General features: G+C 45.9%; 4 non-coding genes across 4 annotated transcripts; 2 read left to right on the top strand and 2 right to left on the bottom strand.

The window, feature by feature from the left end:
* Positions 1-9,978: 9,978 nt before the first annotated feature.
* TRNAT-AGU (transfer RNA threonine (anticodon AGU)) lies at positions 9,979-10,052 on the top strand. Its single transcript has one exon. It is a non-coding gene; the product is annotated as a tRNA-Thr (tRNA).
* Positions 10,053-10,308: 256 nt separating this feature from the next.
* On the bottom strand, positions 10,309-10,390 carry TRNAS-UGA (transfer RNA serine (anticodon UGA)). The gene has a single exon. It is a non-coding gene; the product is annotated as a tRNA-Ser (tRNA).
* Positions 10,391-10,493: 103 nt separating this feature from the next.
* On the top strand, positions 10,494-10,566 carry TRNAT-UGU (transfer RNA threonine (anticodon UGU)). The gene has a single exon. It is a non-coding gene; the product is annotated as a tRNA-Thr (tRNA).
* Positions 10,567-10,836: 270 nt separating this feature from the next.
* TRNAV-CAC (transfer RNA valine (anticodon CAC)) lies at positions 10,837-10,909 on the bottom strand. Its single transcript has one exon. It is a non-coding gene; the product is annotated as a tRNA-Val (tRNA).
* Positions 10,910-14,458: the final 3,549 nt, after the last annotated feature.

Here is a 14,458-nt window from a genome sequence, read left to right as displayed (position 1 = left end):
GGGGGGGGGTTAATCTGGGGGTACTACCTGCCTACTCGGGGCCCCAGATTAACCCCCCCCCCTGGTAGGCCGGTAGTACCCAAGATTAACCCCCTCCCCCCAGCAGGCAGGTAGTACCCCCAGATTAACCCTCTCCCCTCAGCAGGCAGGTAGTAACCCCCAGATTAACCCCCTCCCTCCAGCAGGCATGTAGTACCCCCAGATTAACCCAGGAGGGGGGTTCATCTGGGGGTTCTACCGTCCTACTTGGGGGGGGGAGTAAATCTGGGGGTACTACATGCCTGCTGGAGGGAGGGGGTTAATCTAGGGGTACTACCTGCCTACTGGGGGGGCAAGTTAACCCCCTCCCCCCCAGTAGGCAGGTAGTACCCCCAGATTAACACCCCCAGTGGGATGGTAGTACCCCCAGTTTAACCCCCCCTTGTAGGAAGGTAGTAACCCCCAGATTAACACCCCCCCCCCCGGTAGGAATGCAGTACCCCCCCAGTTTAACCCCCCCCCTTGTAGGAAGGTAGTACCCCCCAGATTAACTCCACTCCCCCCCCCCCCCGTAGGAATGCAGTACCTCCCTGATTAACCCCCTTCCCCCAGACCCAGTAGGCAGGTTGAAATAACATTCACTCACTCAGCGCGGTTTGGTTTTCACACCGTACAATTTACGGTAAAAATGACGTGTGTTCTTTATTCTGAGGGTCAATACGATTAAAATGATACCCATTTTTACCTACTTTTATATTATTGTTGTGCTTAAAAAAAATCACAAACTTTTTAACCAAATTAGTACGTTTATAATCCCTTTATTTTGATGACCAATAACTTTTTTATTTTTCCGTATAAGCGGCGGTATGAGGGCTCATTAACATTTTATTGTAATAGTTCGGACATTTACGCACGCGGCGATACCAAATATGTCTATTAAATTTATTTTTTACGCTTTTTGGGAGTAAAATAGGGAAAAACGGACGTTTTACTTTTTTATTGGGGAGGGGATTTTTCGCTTTTTTTTTACTTTTACATTTTTTTTACACTTGAATAGTCCCCATAGGGACATTATACGTTTAAAATTGTCATCTTCTGACCCCTATAACTTTTTTATTTTACCGCATATCGGGTGGTATGAGGGCTCATTTTTTGCGCCGTGATCTGAAATTTTTAGTGGTACCATTTTTGTATTGATAAGACTTTTTGATTGCTTTTTATTAATTGTTTCATTATATAAAAAGTGACCAAAAATACCTTATTTTGGACTTTGGAATTTTTTTGCGCGTACACCATTGACCGTGCTGTTTAATTAACCCCTTAAGGACCGGGGTTATTTCCGTTTTTGCATTTTCGTTCTTTGCTCCTTGCCTTTAAAAAATCATAACTCTTTCAATTTTGCACCTAAAAATCCATATGATGGCTTATTTTTTGCGCCACCAATTCTACTTTGTAATGACGTCAGTCATTTTGTCCAAAAATCTACGGTGAAACGAAAAAAAAAATCATTGTGAGACAAAATTGAAAAATAAAAGCAGTTTTGTCATTTTGGGGGCTTCTGTTTCTACGTAGTACATTTTTCGGTAAAAGTGACACCTGATATTTATTCTGTAGGTCCATACGGTTAAAATGATACCCTACTTATATAGGTTTGATTTTGTCGTACTTCTGGAAAAAATCATAACTTCATGCAGGAAAATTAATACGTTTAAAATTGTCATTTCTGACCCCTATAACTTTTTTATTTTTCTGTGTATGGGGCGGTATGAGGGCTAATTTTTTGCGCCGTGATCTGTAGTTTTTAACGGTACCATTTTTGCATTGATAGGACTTATTGATCGCTTATTATTCATTTTTTTCATGATATAAAAAGTGACCAAAATGCACTATTTTGGAATTTGGAATTTTTTTGCGCGTATGCCATTGACCGTGCAGTTTAATTAACGATATATTTTTATAATTCGGACATTTCCGCACTCGGCGATACCATATATGTTTATTTTTATTTACAATTTTTTTTTTTATGGGAAAAGGGGGGTGATTCAAACTTTTAATAGGGAAGGGGTTAAATGATCTTTATTCACTTTTTTTTTTTTTGCAGTGTTATAGGTCCCATAGGGACCTATAACACTGCACACACTGATCTTTCACATTGATCACTGGTTTCTCATAAGAAACCAGTGATCGATGATTCTGCCGCTTGACTGCTCATGCCTGGATCTCAGGCACTGAGCAGTCATTCGGCGATCGGACAGCGAGGAGCCAGGTAGGGACCCTCCTGCTGTCCTGTAAGTGGCCCCGCGTTATAGATTGGGAGCGGACACATGACGTTCCTGTACGTCATGTGTCCTTAAGGGGTTAATGATATATTTTTATAGTTTGGACATTTACGCACGCGATGATACCACATTTATTTATATTTATTTTTCTTTACATGTTTTTTTTTTTTTTATGGGAAAAGGGGGGTGATTTGGACTTTTTTTTTACACTTTTTTTTGCAGTGTTATAGCTCCCATAGGGGGCTATAACACTGCACACATTGATCTTATACACTGATCACTGCAAAGCCATAGCTTTCCAGTGATCAATGTTATCGGTGGTCGATTGCTCAAGCCTGCATCTCAAGCTTGGAGCAATCAATTGCCGGAGGACCTCCGCTCGCGTCCTAGCTGATCGGGACACTGCATTTTCACTGCGGTGGTCCTGATCAGCCCCCCTGAGCAGCCGGGAAGCTTTTACTTTAGTTTTAGACGCGGCGTTCAACTTCGAACGCCGAGTCTAAAGGGTTAATAGTGCGTGGCACCGCGATCGCTGCCACGCACTATGAGCCCCGGGTCCCGGCATGAGTTACATACCGGGACCGACCTAAATTGACATGGGGTCACAGTGTGACCCTGTGTACTTCCTTGGTCGTTAAGGGGTTAAACATACAACTTTTATTTTTTGCAAAAAGTAGTCAAATAAGATAAAATCTACATAAATTGGGTATCATTGTAATGGTATGGAACTACTGTACATTTTTTAACCAGAAAATGCACTATGCAGAAATGGAAGCCCACAACATTTTCTAAATAGCATGTTTTTTTCAATTTCGCCATATAAATAATTTTCTGGGTTTACCAATAGATTTGGTGGTAAAAAAAAAAATAGTACAAGCCCTCATATGGGCCATGAGGTTGAACATTGAAAGTGTCATGACTATTGGAAGGTGAGGAGGAAAAAGCAAAAGGGCAAAATGAAAAATCCCTGGGTTATTTATGGGGTTATATACACGGCTCTAAGGAGCCCCATAAACACAAATAAGCCTCTGACTACACCGGCCTTACCTCCTGGGGTAACAATCATATACGCGGCCTTACCTCCTGGGGTAACAATCATATACACGGCCTTACCTCGACCCGCCACACCGCGTCGCACCCCCCACCGCACCGCCCCCATTGCCTCCCCCATCCCCGGTTTTATAATTACCTGTTCCCGGAGCCCACGCTACTTCTTGCTCCTGCTTCTTCCTGCGTTACGCTGTGCGCAATGACGAGTGACGTGACGTGTGCGACGTGATGTCACCATCAGTGCGCACAGTGACAGTTCAGGAGGACGCCACCGGAGCCAGATGTGGAGTGGACCCCGGGAACAGGTAATTATAAAACCGGGGATGGGGGAGGCAATGGGGCCGGTGCGGTGCGGGGGGTCGGTCGCGGTGCGGCGGGTCGGGGGGGGGTTGGGCGGTCGCGGGTGCCTTACCGGCCTTACCTCCTGGTGTAACAATCATATACGCGGCCTTACCTCCTGGGGTAACAATCATATACGCGGCCTTACCTCCTGGGGTAACAATCATATACACGGCCTTACCTCCTGGGGTAACAATCATATACACGGCCTTAGCTCCTGGGGTAACAATCATATACGCGGCCTTACCTCCTGGGGTAACAATCATATACGCGGCCTTACCTCCTGGGTTAACAATTAGGGACCGACCGATTATCGGTATGGCCGATATTATCGGCCGATAATCACGATTTTGGGCATTATCTGTATCGGCAATTACCTTGCCGATAATTCCCCGCACCACGACTGCTTGGGGGGAGGCAATGGGGCCGGTGCGGTGCGGGGGGTCGGTCGCGGTGCGGCGGGTCAGGGGGGCGGTCGCGGGTGCAGTGCGGCGGCGGTCGCGGTGTGATGGTGGGAGGAGCGGTGGTGGTGATAGGTCTCAGGACCCCCGGACAGGCAGGTGGAAAGAAGCGGGTGGCGGCGGCGGCCTATGGCACCGCAAAAGCCACTGCAGTGCATTGATTTAAAACGCCCGCTTTAAATCAATGATCTGCAGCGGTGTCGCGGGGGATAATATCGGTATAAGTTATTGGCTATCGGCCCTAACCTCCACCGATTATCAGTATCGGCGCTAAAAAAACGATATCGGTCGATCCCTAGTAACAATCATATACGCGGGCATTACCTCCTGGGATAACAATCATATACACGGCCTTACCTCCTGGGGTAACAATCATATACACGGCCACTAATGTCCCCAGATAACCATTGTGTCTTCCTGCTCTGTGCAGCTGCGACCTTCACACTCTAGCATCACAAGCCTGCTCCCTAAGCCCTATTAAGAACATTGAGGGGCATTTACTAAGGGGTTTAGTCATTTTTTTCTGACTATTTTTGGCGGAAAATTGTCGCAATTGCGCCTACCCTACTTTTTGTGTGACTTTCTCTAGCAAGAGCTAGAAAGTCAAATTTTCTTTACCCGCTTAATTTACGCAAGTTTTCATTTTCGACTTGCAGTGGTCAGGTATTTATTAACTGAGACAGTCGCAGCTGCGCAATAAACTGTCGCAACGGCCGTAAAATTTGACTAAATTTACTCCAGCTCCAACATGGAGCAGGAAAAGCTACTGCCGCCCGGGCTCCGCCATACTTTCTCCCTGCTACCCTCACTGCGCTACCGGGACACTGCAGTGATTTACATCGCACCTGCCAGCACCACACAACACCCATCTGTCTGCTGTTGCAAGACTACAAGTCCCAGCATGCCCTTACAGTGAGGACACTCTGGGAGTTGTAGTCTTGTAGCAGCGGGAGCTGAGCGGCGTGGGCGGGAGACAAGGGGGGGGGATATCAGTGTCCCCATAAGTGAGGGTAGCGGGGAGGCAGTATGAGGAGCCCGGGCGGCTGCACTGTAATGTCAGCCCGGGCTCCTGCCCTGAGAGCCAAAAGCTTTGGCTGTCAGGGCATGCTGGGTGTTGTAGTTTTGCAACAGCTGGAGGGCCACAGTTTGCAGACCACTGATTTGTGGTCTGTAAACTGTAGTCCTCCAGCTGTTGCAAAACTAAACAGCTGAAGGGGACCGGCAAAGACGTTCACTTACCCTTCCGAGGCTCCAGCGACGATCGGTGACGGAGATCGTCGGGCGGCAGTGTCGCGCAGCAGTGTCGTGCAGCGCTGGATCCTACGGAAGCCGGAAAGTTGCCCAAGCCCTAAAACTGTTTCCGAACCAGGGTGCCTCCAGATGTTGCAAGACTACAACTCCCAGCATGCTTGGACACCCTTTGGCTGGAGTAATAATTGGGGGTTAGCGCTAGCTGTTTTTTTTTTTTGGCCGCAGCTCTTTTTTTTCTTTTCTTTTACTGTTGTACACTTTTTACACCAAGCACCACACAGTACATACTCCACCCCCCCCGTCACCGTAGAAAAAAGACATTTTCGGCAGCGGAGGCTTTGGCTTTTTTAGCCTCCGACTCCGAATCTGTCAGTGAGGACGATGAAGATCCTACATTTTTGTGTTCTTCATCGTCCTCCTCATCATCCAGTAGTGATGAGTCCCCTGTACGGCGGCGGAGACGCCGCCAGGCGAGGCCACGCACCCCCCATGAGAGTGACCCAGTGACCGACACTAGTACGAGTGGCAATGCCGCTCGTAATAGGAGTCCGGCCCCCCAAACAAGTGCACCGGAGCCCCCTTCCGATGAACCTGTCTGGATCCCCCCAGAGGGTTATCAGCCACGGGTTCCTGAGTTTGTTGGCGACTCAGGAATCCAGATTGACATGGCTGGCTTCACTGATCTGGACTTTTTAAAGTTTTTTTTCAGTGACAGCCTGGTCAATCTAATGGTGGAGCAAACGAACTTGTACGCCCAGCAGTTCATTGCCCACCACCCAGATTCGCTTTTGGCCAGGCCCAATGAATGGCGCGCCATTGATGCAGCGGAAATGAGGACATTTTGGGGCCTCTCACTGCATATGGGCCTGGTCAAAAAACCAAGTGCTTGTCAGTACTGGAGCGGGGACGTCCTCTACCAGACCCCGCTTTACAGTATGGCGATGACACGGAGGCGGTTCGAGGCCATTCGGAAATGCCTGCATTATGCAGATAATGAGGCATGTCCGCCCCGAGGTGATCCCGCCCATGACCGGCTTTACAAAGTGGTCATCGATCACTTTGGGGCCAAATTTTTGGAGGCCTACATACCCCTCAGGGACTTCTCGGTAGATGAGTCTCTCATCAGTTTTAAGGAGAGACTCATCTTCCGCCAGTATATTCCCTCAAAGCGGGCGCGGTATGGCGTGAAACTCTACAAACTTTGCGAGAGTACCTCCGGGTACACTTGCAAGTTTAGAGTATATGAGGGACGAGATTCCTGTATTGAACCCCCAGATTGTTCCCCCACTCTGGGTGTTAGCGGGAAAATCGTTTAGGACCTTATGCACCCATTGCTGGATAAGGGTTACCACGTGTACGTGGACAACTTTTATACCAGCATCCCTCTCTTCACATCCCTTTCCGCCAGATCCACGTCCGCTTGTGGGACCGTGCGGAAGAACCAGAGAGGCCTCCCTCTAAATTTGGTCCAGACGCCTATCCCCAAGGGTGAGTCCCGTGCCCTGACCCATGATAACCTGTTGTTGGTGAAGTATAAGGATAAGAGGGATGTCCTTATACTCACCACTATTCATGGGAATGGCAGCACCCCTGTCCCTGTGCGAGGTACCGTGGGACCGATCCTCAAGCCCGATTGTATTCTGGACTACAATCGGTATATGGGGGGAGTTGATCTCTCAGATCAAGTCCTCAAGCCATATAACGCCATGAGTAAAACACGGGCATGGTACAAAAAAGTTGCGGTCTACTTGGTACAGGTTGCCATGTACAACGCTTTTGTACTATCCCAGTACGCTGGCAACACAGGGACATTCCTCCAGTACCAAGAAGTCCTAAGGTTCCTGATCTTTGCTGACCGGGAAAGATCAGGCCAGACTTCCCAAGGGTCTGGAGTTATAGGCGCCAGGATAGTCCCAGGCCAACACTTTCCAGGTGAGGTCCCCCACAGTGGAAAGAAGGGACGATCCCAGAAAAGATGCAGAGTGTGTTACAGGAGGGGGATTCGGAGGGACACCAGGTACCAATGTGACACTTGCCCAGATAATCCAGGCCTCTGCATAGGCTGCTTCAGGGAGTATCACACTTCCATGGAGCCCTAAATTTTCCCTTTTTATTTGAATTTTCCATAATTTGACCAATGTACCAAGTCCAGAGTACATTCCAAAATATAACCCCCATAAATCACTAAATTGCCCAAAAAAACCTGGAAAAAAAAACCTGATAAGACCTCTGGGGGTGTTTTTTCAAAAATGGGTCATGGGTCACTGAGTCACTCTCATCAGGGACTTTTCTATGTTGGCTCAAATGCGCAGCGCTCTCTCTCCTCCTGAGCGGGGTGCGCATTTGAGGCAACAGGTTAGGGACGGCCACACACATCACATTCCCAGAATGATGATTCAGAGCATAGGGTTTGGGGCAGGCATATTTTTTTAGTTTTGGCTATGCTCTGGGTCATCATTCTGGGAACATATCCTGTTTTATTATGTTTTATAATTTTCTGGCCCACTGTACCCCATATTACGGGCCTCTGTACCCCACCTGTCTAACCCAGTTACGGCCCGTTGTCCCCCACAGTGTTCCCCTATTTTAGGGCTCAGTGCTCGCCCCATTAGCGCTCCTTGAGGGGGGGTCCCACATCCTGGCTCCAAATCAGGCTCAAGGTCCCTGACTGCGCTCCCACTCAAGCAAGACCTGCTGTGCACCCGCCAAGCCAAAATCATCAAAAAATAAGGTATGTCCTTACTCCAAAGAAATGTATTTACAAATTGTGGGGGGTCTTTTCTGCTATTAACCCTTGTAAAAATGTAACATTTTGGGGGAAACACATTTTAGTGAAAAAAATATATATATTTTTTACATATGCAAAAGTTGTGAAACCCCTGTGGGGTATTAAGGCTTACTTTACCCCTTATTACATTCCTTGAGGGGTCTAGTTTCCAAAATGGTATGCCATGTGTTTTTTTTGCTGTCCTGGCACCATAGGGGCTTCCTAAATGCGACATATCCCCCCCATTTCAGCAAAGTTTGCAAATGTGACTTCTTCTCTTCTGAGCATTGTGGCGCCCCTGCAGTCCATTTATGGGGTACCTCCATACTCAGAAGAGATGGGGTTACAAATTTTGGGGGGTCTTTTCTACTATTAACCCTTGCAAAAATGTGAAATTTGTGGGGAAACCCACATTTTAGTGAAAAAAAAAATATATTTTTTTACATCTGCAAAAGTCGTGAAATCCCTGTGGGGTATTAAGGTTCACTTTACCCCTTGTTACGTTCCCCAAGGGGTCTAGTTTCCAAAATATAATGCCATGTGGGGTTTTTTTTTGCCGTCCAGGCACCATAGGGGCTTCCTAAATGCGGCATGCCCCCAGAGCAAAATTTGCTTCCAAAAAGCCAAATGTGACTACTCCTCTTCTGAGACCTGTAGTGCTCCAGCAGAGAACTTTTCACCCCCACAGGGGGTGTTTTGTGAATCGGGAGAAATTGGGCTTCAAATTTTGGGGGGTATTTTCTGCTTTAACCCTTTGTAAAAATGTAAAAATTTTTGGAAAACAAGCATTTTATGAAAAATTATTATTATTTTTTTTTTTATTTACATTTGAAAAAGTCATGAAACACCTGTGGGGTATTAAGGCTCACTTATTTCCTTGTTACATTCCTCGAGGGGTCTAGTTTCCAAAATGGTATGCCATGTGTTTTTTTTTTTTTTTGCTGTTTTGGCACCCTAGGGGCTTCCTAAAGGTGACATGCCCCCCAAAAAACCATTTCAGGAAAATGTTCTCTCCAAAATCCCCTTGTCGCTCCTACCCTTCTGAGCCCTCTACTGACAAATTGGGCTACAAACATAAGTATAAATTTTCTCCTTTTACCCCTTGTAAAAATTCAAAAATTGGGTCTCCCAAGAACATGCGAGTGTAAAAAATGAAGATTTTTAATTTTCTCCTTCACTTTGATGCTATTCCTGTGAAACACCTAAAGGGTTAATACACTTACTGAATGTCATTTTGAATACTTTGGGGGTGCAGTTTTTATAATGGGGTCATTTGTGGGGTATTTCTTATATGAAGGCCCTTCAAATCCACTTCAAAACTGAACTGGTCACTGAAAAATAGTGAGTTTGAAAATTTTGTGAAAAATTGGAAAATTGCTGCTGAACTTTGAAGCCCTCTGGTGTCTTCCAAAAGTAAAAACTCATCAATTTTATGATGCAAACATAAAGTAGACATATTGTATATGTGATCCAAAAAAAAAATGTATTTTGAATATCCATTTTCCTTACAAGCAGAGAGCTTCAAAGTTAGAAAAATGCTAAATTTTCATTTTTTTCATCAAATTTGGGGATTTTTCACCAAGAAATGATGCAAGTTGCCACAAAATTTTACCACTATGTTAAAGTAGAATATGTCACGAACAAACTATCTCGGAATCAGAAAGATAACTAAAAGCATTCCAGAGTTATTAATGTTTAAAGTGACAGTGGTCAGATGTGCAAAAAACGCTCTGGTCCTAAGGTGTAAAATGGCCTTGTTCTTAAGGGGTTAATTCATGTACAGAGTCATTGGTTAGCATGCCGTAGAAACTTCATGATATACAAAACAAGTACATTGGGCTGAAGATCAGGTGGCGCTGTGGCTTAGTTGGTTAAAGCGCCTGTCTAGTAAACAGGAGATCCTGAGTTCGAATCTCAGCAGTGCCTATTTTATTTTGAGGGTCTGAGCATTTTATGATGTACCATAAAAATTGTGTTTTTTTTTTTTATCTCAAGCTGCTGGATTCACACTTTTATTGCATTCTTTTTATTATAGAACAGTAGACCTAAAAGCAATAAATGATTAATACGTCACTATAAAAAAAACTTTTCTCAGACTGTAAGATGCTAAAACATTCAACAATCACCATATTAATATTTGAAGTGAATGAAGAAACCGTAAAAAAAAAAAAAAAGTTAATTACGTAGTCGGCAGGACTCGAACCTGCGCGGGGAAACCCCAATGGATTTCAAGTCCATCGCCTTAACCACTCGGCCACGACTACTCCATAGATGTTATACTGCAGAATACAGTCTAATAGAGATTTTAGAGCAACCGGTTACCACTGCAGAGAGGTAAGCTTTTCATTCCACACTGCCTAGACAGAAGGCTCCATAGCTCAGGGGTTAGAGCACTGGTCTTGTAAACCAGGGGTCGCGAGTTCAAATCTCGCTGGGGCCTCATCATGTGAATTTTTTAAATATACATATATATATTTTTTTAAATACTATATGGAGATTAGCTGTAATATCAGTGGGTTGTCACATTGCAAATATTGATAGCACATGATTGGCACACAAATTGCAGAATGTGGAAGCTGAAATACTTAAAAAAATCCAGAATGTAATATGTTAAACATGAACAGGTTTTTAATATTCAGATGTCTTTTATTATGACAGTTAAATATTGTGTCAAATTAAGAAGAGTTTATGAAAAAAAAAATAACAATAATGTTTCCGCCCGGTTTCGAACCGGGGACCTTTCGCGTGTGAGGCGAACGTGATAACCACTACACTACGGAAACTTCTTAATGAAACAAGCACAAACATAGCTAGACAGCAGTGTTCATACCCAGGCTCTTACATCTATAGTATTGTACATTGCATAAATCCTGTAGGTGCATATTTACATGTACACTGAATTTTTGCCCCGTATGCGGTTTTCCACCTGACCTCAAACAGTGGTCGACTATGGTTTTAGGTGTGGTGGAAAAACCGCATATGGGGCAAAAATTAGCCGGTCGGCTCATTTAAATGAATTACATATGGGCAGCATACGGCAGGGATACGGGAGCACAAGGTTTTAGCTCCCCCAGCCATATGCGGTCCCATATTGGTAAAAACGTGAACCCACCCAGTAGTAGTGTTTGTTTCTGCGGTGGCCCAGTACAGGATGGTGTGTCCGTACATTTCTCCTGCCCTGTCAGGCAGAGACCCTTTATGTCCCCAGGGCCCACTGCAGGGTTACCCCCATTGTACATATATTGTGTATTAACCCCTTAAGGACTCAAAGTTTTTCTGTTTTTGCTTTTTCATTTTTTCATCATCACCTTCTAAAAATCATAACGCGGGGGCGTGTCTGGCCATTGTGGTGTGAGGACGCGCTGCTTAGGAGCTCCTGCCTGCCGCTGGCAACCTTAGCACCTAGACAGAGTGTCTCCTAAGTGTGGGGTACACTATAGTGTGTGGGGTACACTATAGGATTCTTATAACGCTTACTCATGCAGGGCTCTGCCTCTTCGTTGCCCCCCTTTTGTGGAGCCTGGGAGGCAGAACTGGGGATGAGCTTCACGCCGACTCAATGGTCCAAATGCTTTCATCTTACCCACAAATCGGTCATAGCTAATAAGGGGCAGGAGACCAACTCCAAAATTGTTTCACAGTGGTATAGGACTCCCACTCAACTCCATAGCTGGTACCCCACGGTCACCCCGGATTGCTGGCGATGTGGGCTATCACGCGGAACCATGACGCATATTTGGTGGGCCTGCCCTAGGTTGTCCCAGTTCTGGTCCAATGTTTTACGCATTATTAGGGAGGTCACCGGGATAGCTGTCCCTAACTCCCCGGAGGTGACCCTTTTGTTTCACTTCCCATTGTCATCCTCCTCATTCCGCAAGTCCCTCCTCAGTCATATGCTTCAGGCGGCCAGGTCCGTCATTCCTCGTAGATGGCGGTCTTCTGACCCCCCCACAATGCATGAATGGATAGTTGAGATCACGAACACGCAAAGAATGGAGGAACTGATGGCCCTTACCACGGAAGACTATGAGCGCTACACTAAGACCTGGTCGGAATGGTTGACTTTCCGGTAATCCCCGGGCTTCCGGACCCTCCTAGATCCCCCCCCCCAACAATTGACCCCCCCCCCCCCCCCCCCGCAGTTCCCTGATTGATTCTTCTTCTCTCTAATTGTCTGTTTGTATACTCCTGTCTCGCTGCATCTGCCTTTCTTGGCCTCCTTTTCTCTCCGATTCTTCACCCTCTCTTTTCTGCATCTCTCTCTTTTCCCTGTTGCTCGCCCTTTCGGGGTGTACTTACCTTCCTCTTTACCCCCTTCTGCCTCTTCTTGTTGATATTTGCACTCAGTTTAGGTGGTGATACCCAGCTGCAATACTATCGCCTGTTATTATGATTTTGATATATGTAACCTACTCTGATAAACTTCAGATCACGGCGCAAAAAATGAGCCCTCATACCGCCCCATACACGGAAAAATAAAAAAGTTATAGGGGTCAGAAGATGACAATTTTAAACGTATTAATTTTCCTGCATGTAGTTATGATTTTTTCCAGAAGTCCGACAAAATCAAACCTATAGAAGTAGGGTATCATTTTAATCGTATGGACCTACAGAATAAAGATAAGGTGTCATTTTTCTGAAAAATGTACTACGTAGAAACGGAAGCCCCCAAAAGTTACAAAACGGCGTTTTTTTTTTCAATTTTGTCGCACAATGATTTTTTTCCCGTTTCACTGTAGATTTTTGGGCAAAATGACTGATGTCATTACAAAGTAGAATTGGTGGTGCAAAAAATAAGCCATCATATGGATTTTTAGGTGCAAAATTGAAAGAGTTATGATTTTTTAAAGGCAAGGAGCAAAAAACAAAAATGCCAAAACGGAAAAAACCCCGGTCCTTAAGGGGTTAAGGACTCGGAATGCAGGGCGTATCCATACGCCCTGTGTCCTGAAGAGGTTAAACTGTTTTTTTTTTTATGGGAAAAGGGGGTGATTCAAACTTTTTTTAGGGAAGGGGTTAAATGACTTTTATTAACTTTTTTTCACTTTTTTTTGCAGTGTTATAGCTCCCATAGGGGGCTATAACACTGCACACACTGATCTTTTACACTAATCCCTGCAAAGCCATAGCTTTGCATGGATCAGCGTAATAGGGGCTTGATTGCTCAAGCCTGTAGCTCAGGCTTGGAGCAATCAAACGCCAATCGGACGCAACGGAGCAAGGTAAGGGGGCCTCCGCTCGCGTCCTAGCTGATCGGGACATCGCGATTTTATAGCGATAGTCCCGATCAGCCCCACTGAGCTGCAGGGAAGTGCTTACTTTCATTTTCAACGCGGCGATCAACTTTGATCGCCGCGTCTGAAGGGTTAATAGCGTGCAGCACAACAATCGGTGCCGCGTGCTATTAGCCCAGGATCCCGGCTATGAAAAGCAGCCGGGACCGACCCGGTGTGATGCGGGGTCACGACAGGTATGCCCTGCGTCCTTAAGAGGTTAAAAGTGTAATGTACTTTTGACAGTTTGTACCATGTGATTGTTACCCAGGAGGCACTAGTGACCAGGTGATCCCCCAAGTGACCTATGGGCTCCTTGCACAGCTCCCTATAAAATCAGGGCAGGGGCTTCAATCTCTCTCTCCTTCCTGAGGTCCATTTCAGTCAAGATGTCTTACAGAGTGTGTCCAGAGCATTGCAGGCCTCAAGCCTAAAGTCTGTAGCCACACGTCAGCTCAAGTAAGTTCAACGTCATCTTCATGTCAATTGTCAAGTCAGTCAAGTCAAGTCTTCTATAGTCCCCGTGGCCAGCACTAAAGTGTCCCTACATACTACAAGTCCCAGCAAGCCTGCGAGATCCCCCTGCGTCACTGGCCACCTCATTGGGATATTGGCTGTACTGCATAGACTGTGTCACCTGTCTACCCTCAGTAAAGCTACATTTGTCTGTAACTTGGCGTCTGTGTCTTCATTGCACCCTGCTAGCCCAGGAACAGCAGTATTACCTTCGGGTGGTTAAGGCTAAACCACGCCTGGTGTCACAACAAGAAGGGGTTAATAACATCTGCCTCCAGGGTTATAACACCTGCCCTGCATTGCACACACACACACACACACCCCTTGGCACCACAACTTTTGGTGTAGTGAACAGGATAAGCGTGTGCACCATATACCACGAGTCCTCCCCCCTGGGTCTGAACTGTGTCCAATACTGTTTGCAAAAATCACATGCCGATGCAACAGAAGTTTGCCCTGGAAATGTGTTCTGGACTGTTTTCATTAACCACTTAGGGACCACGGGCGTACAGGTACAGTGCAGTGGTCTCTAAACTGTGGCCC

This window comes from Hyla sarda, chromosome 6, assembly GCF_029499605.1.
Source record: "Hyla sarda isolate aHylSar1 chromosome 6, aHylSar1.hap1, whole genome shotgun sequence".
Lineage (NCBI taxonomy): Eukaryota > Metazoa > Chordata > Amphibia > Anura > Hylidae > Hyla > Hyla sarda.
Note: the sequence above shows the minus strand (reverse complement) of the source record. Positions and strands in the feature narration are given on the sequence as shown.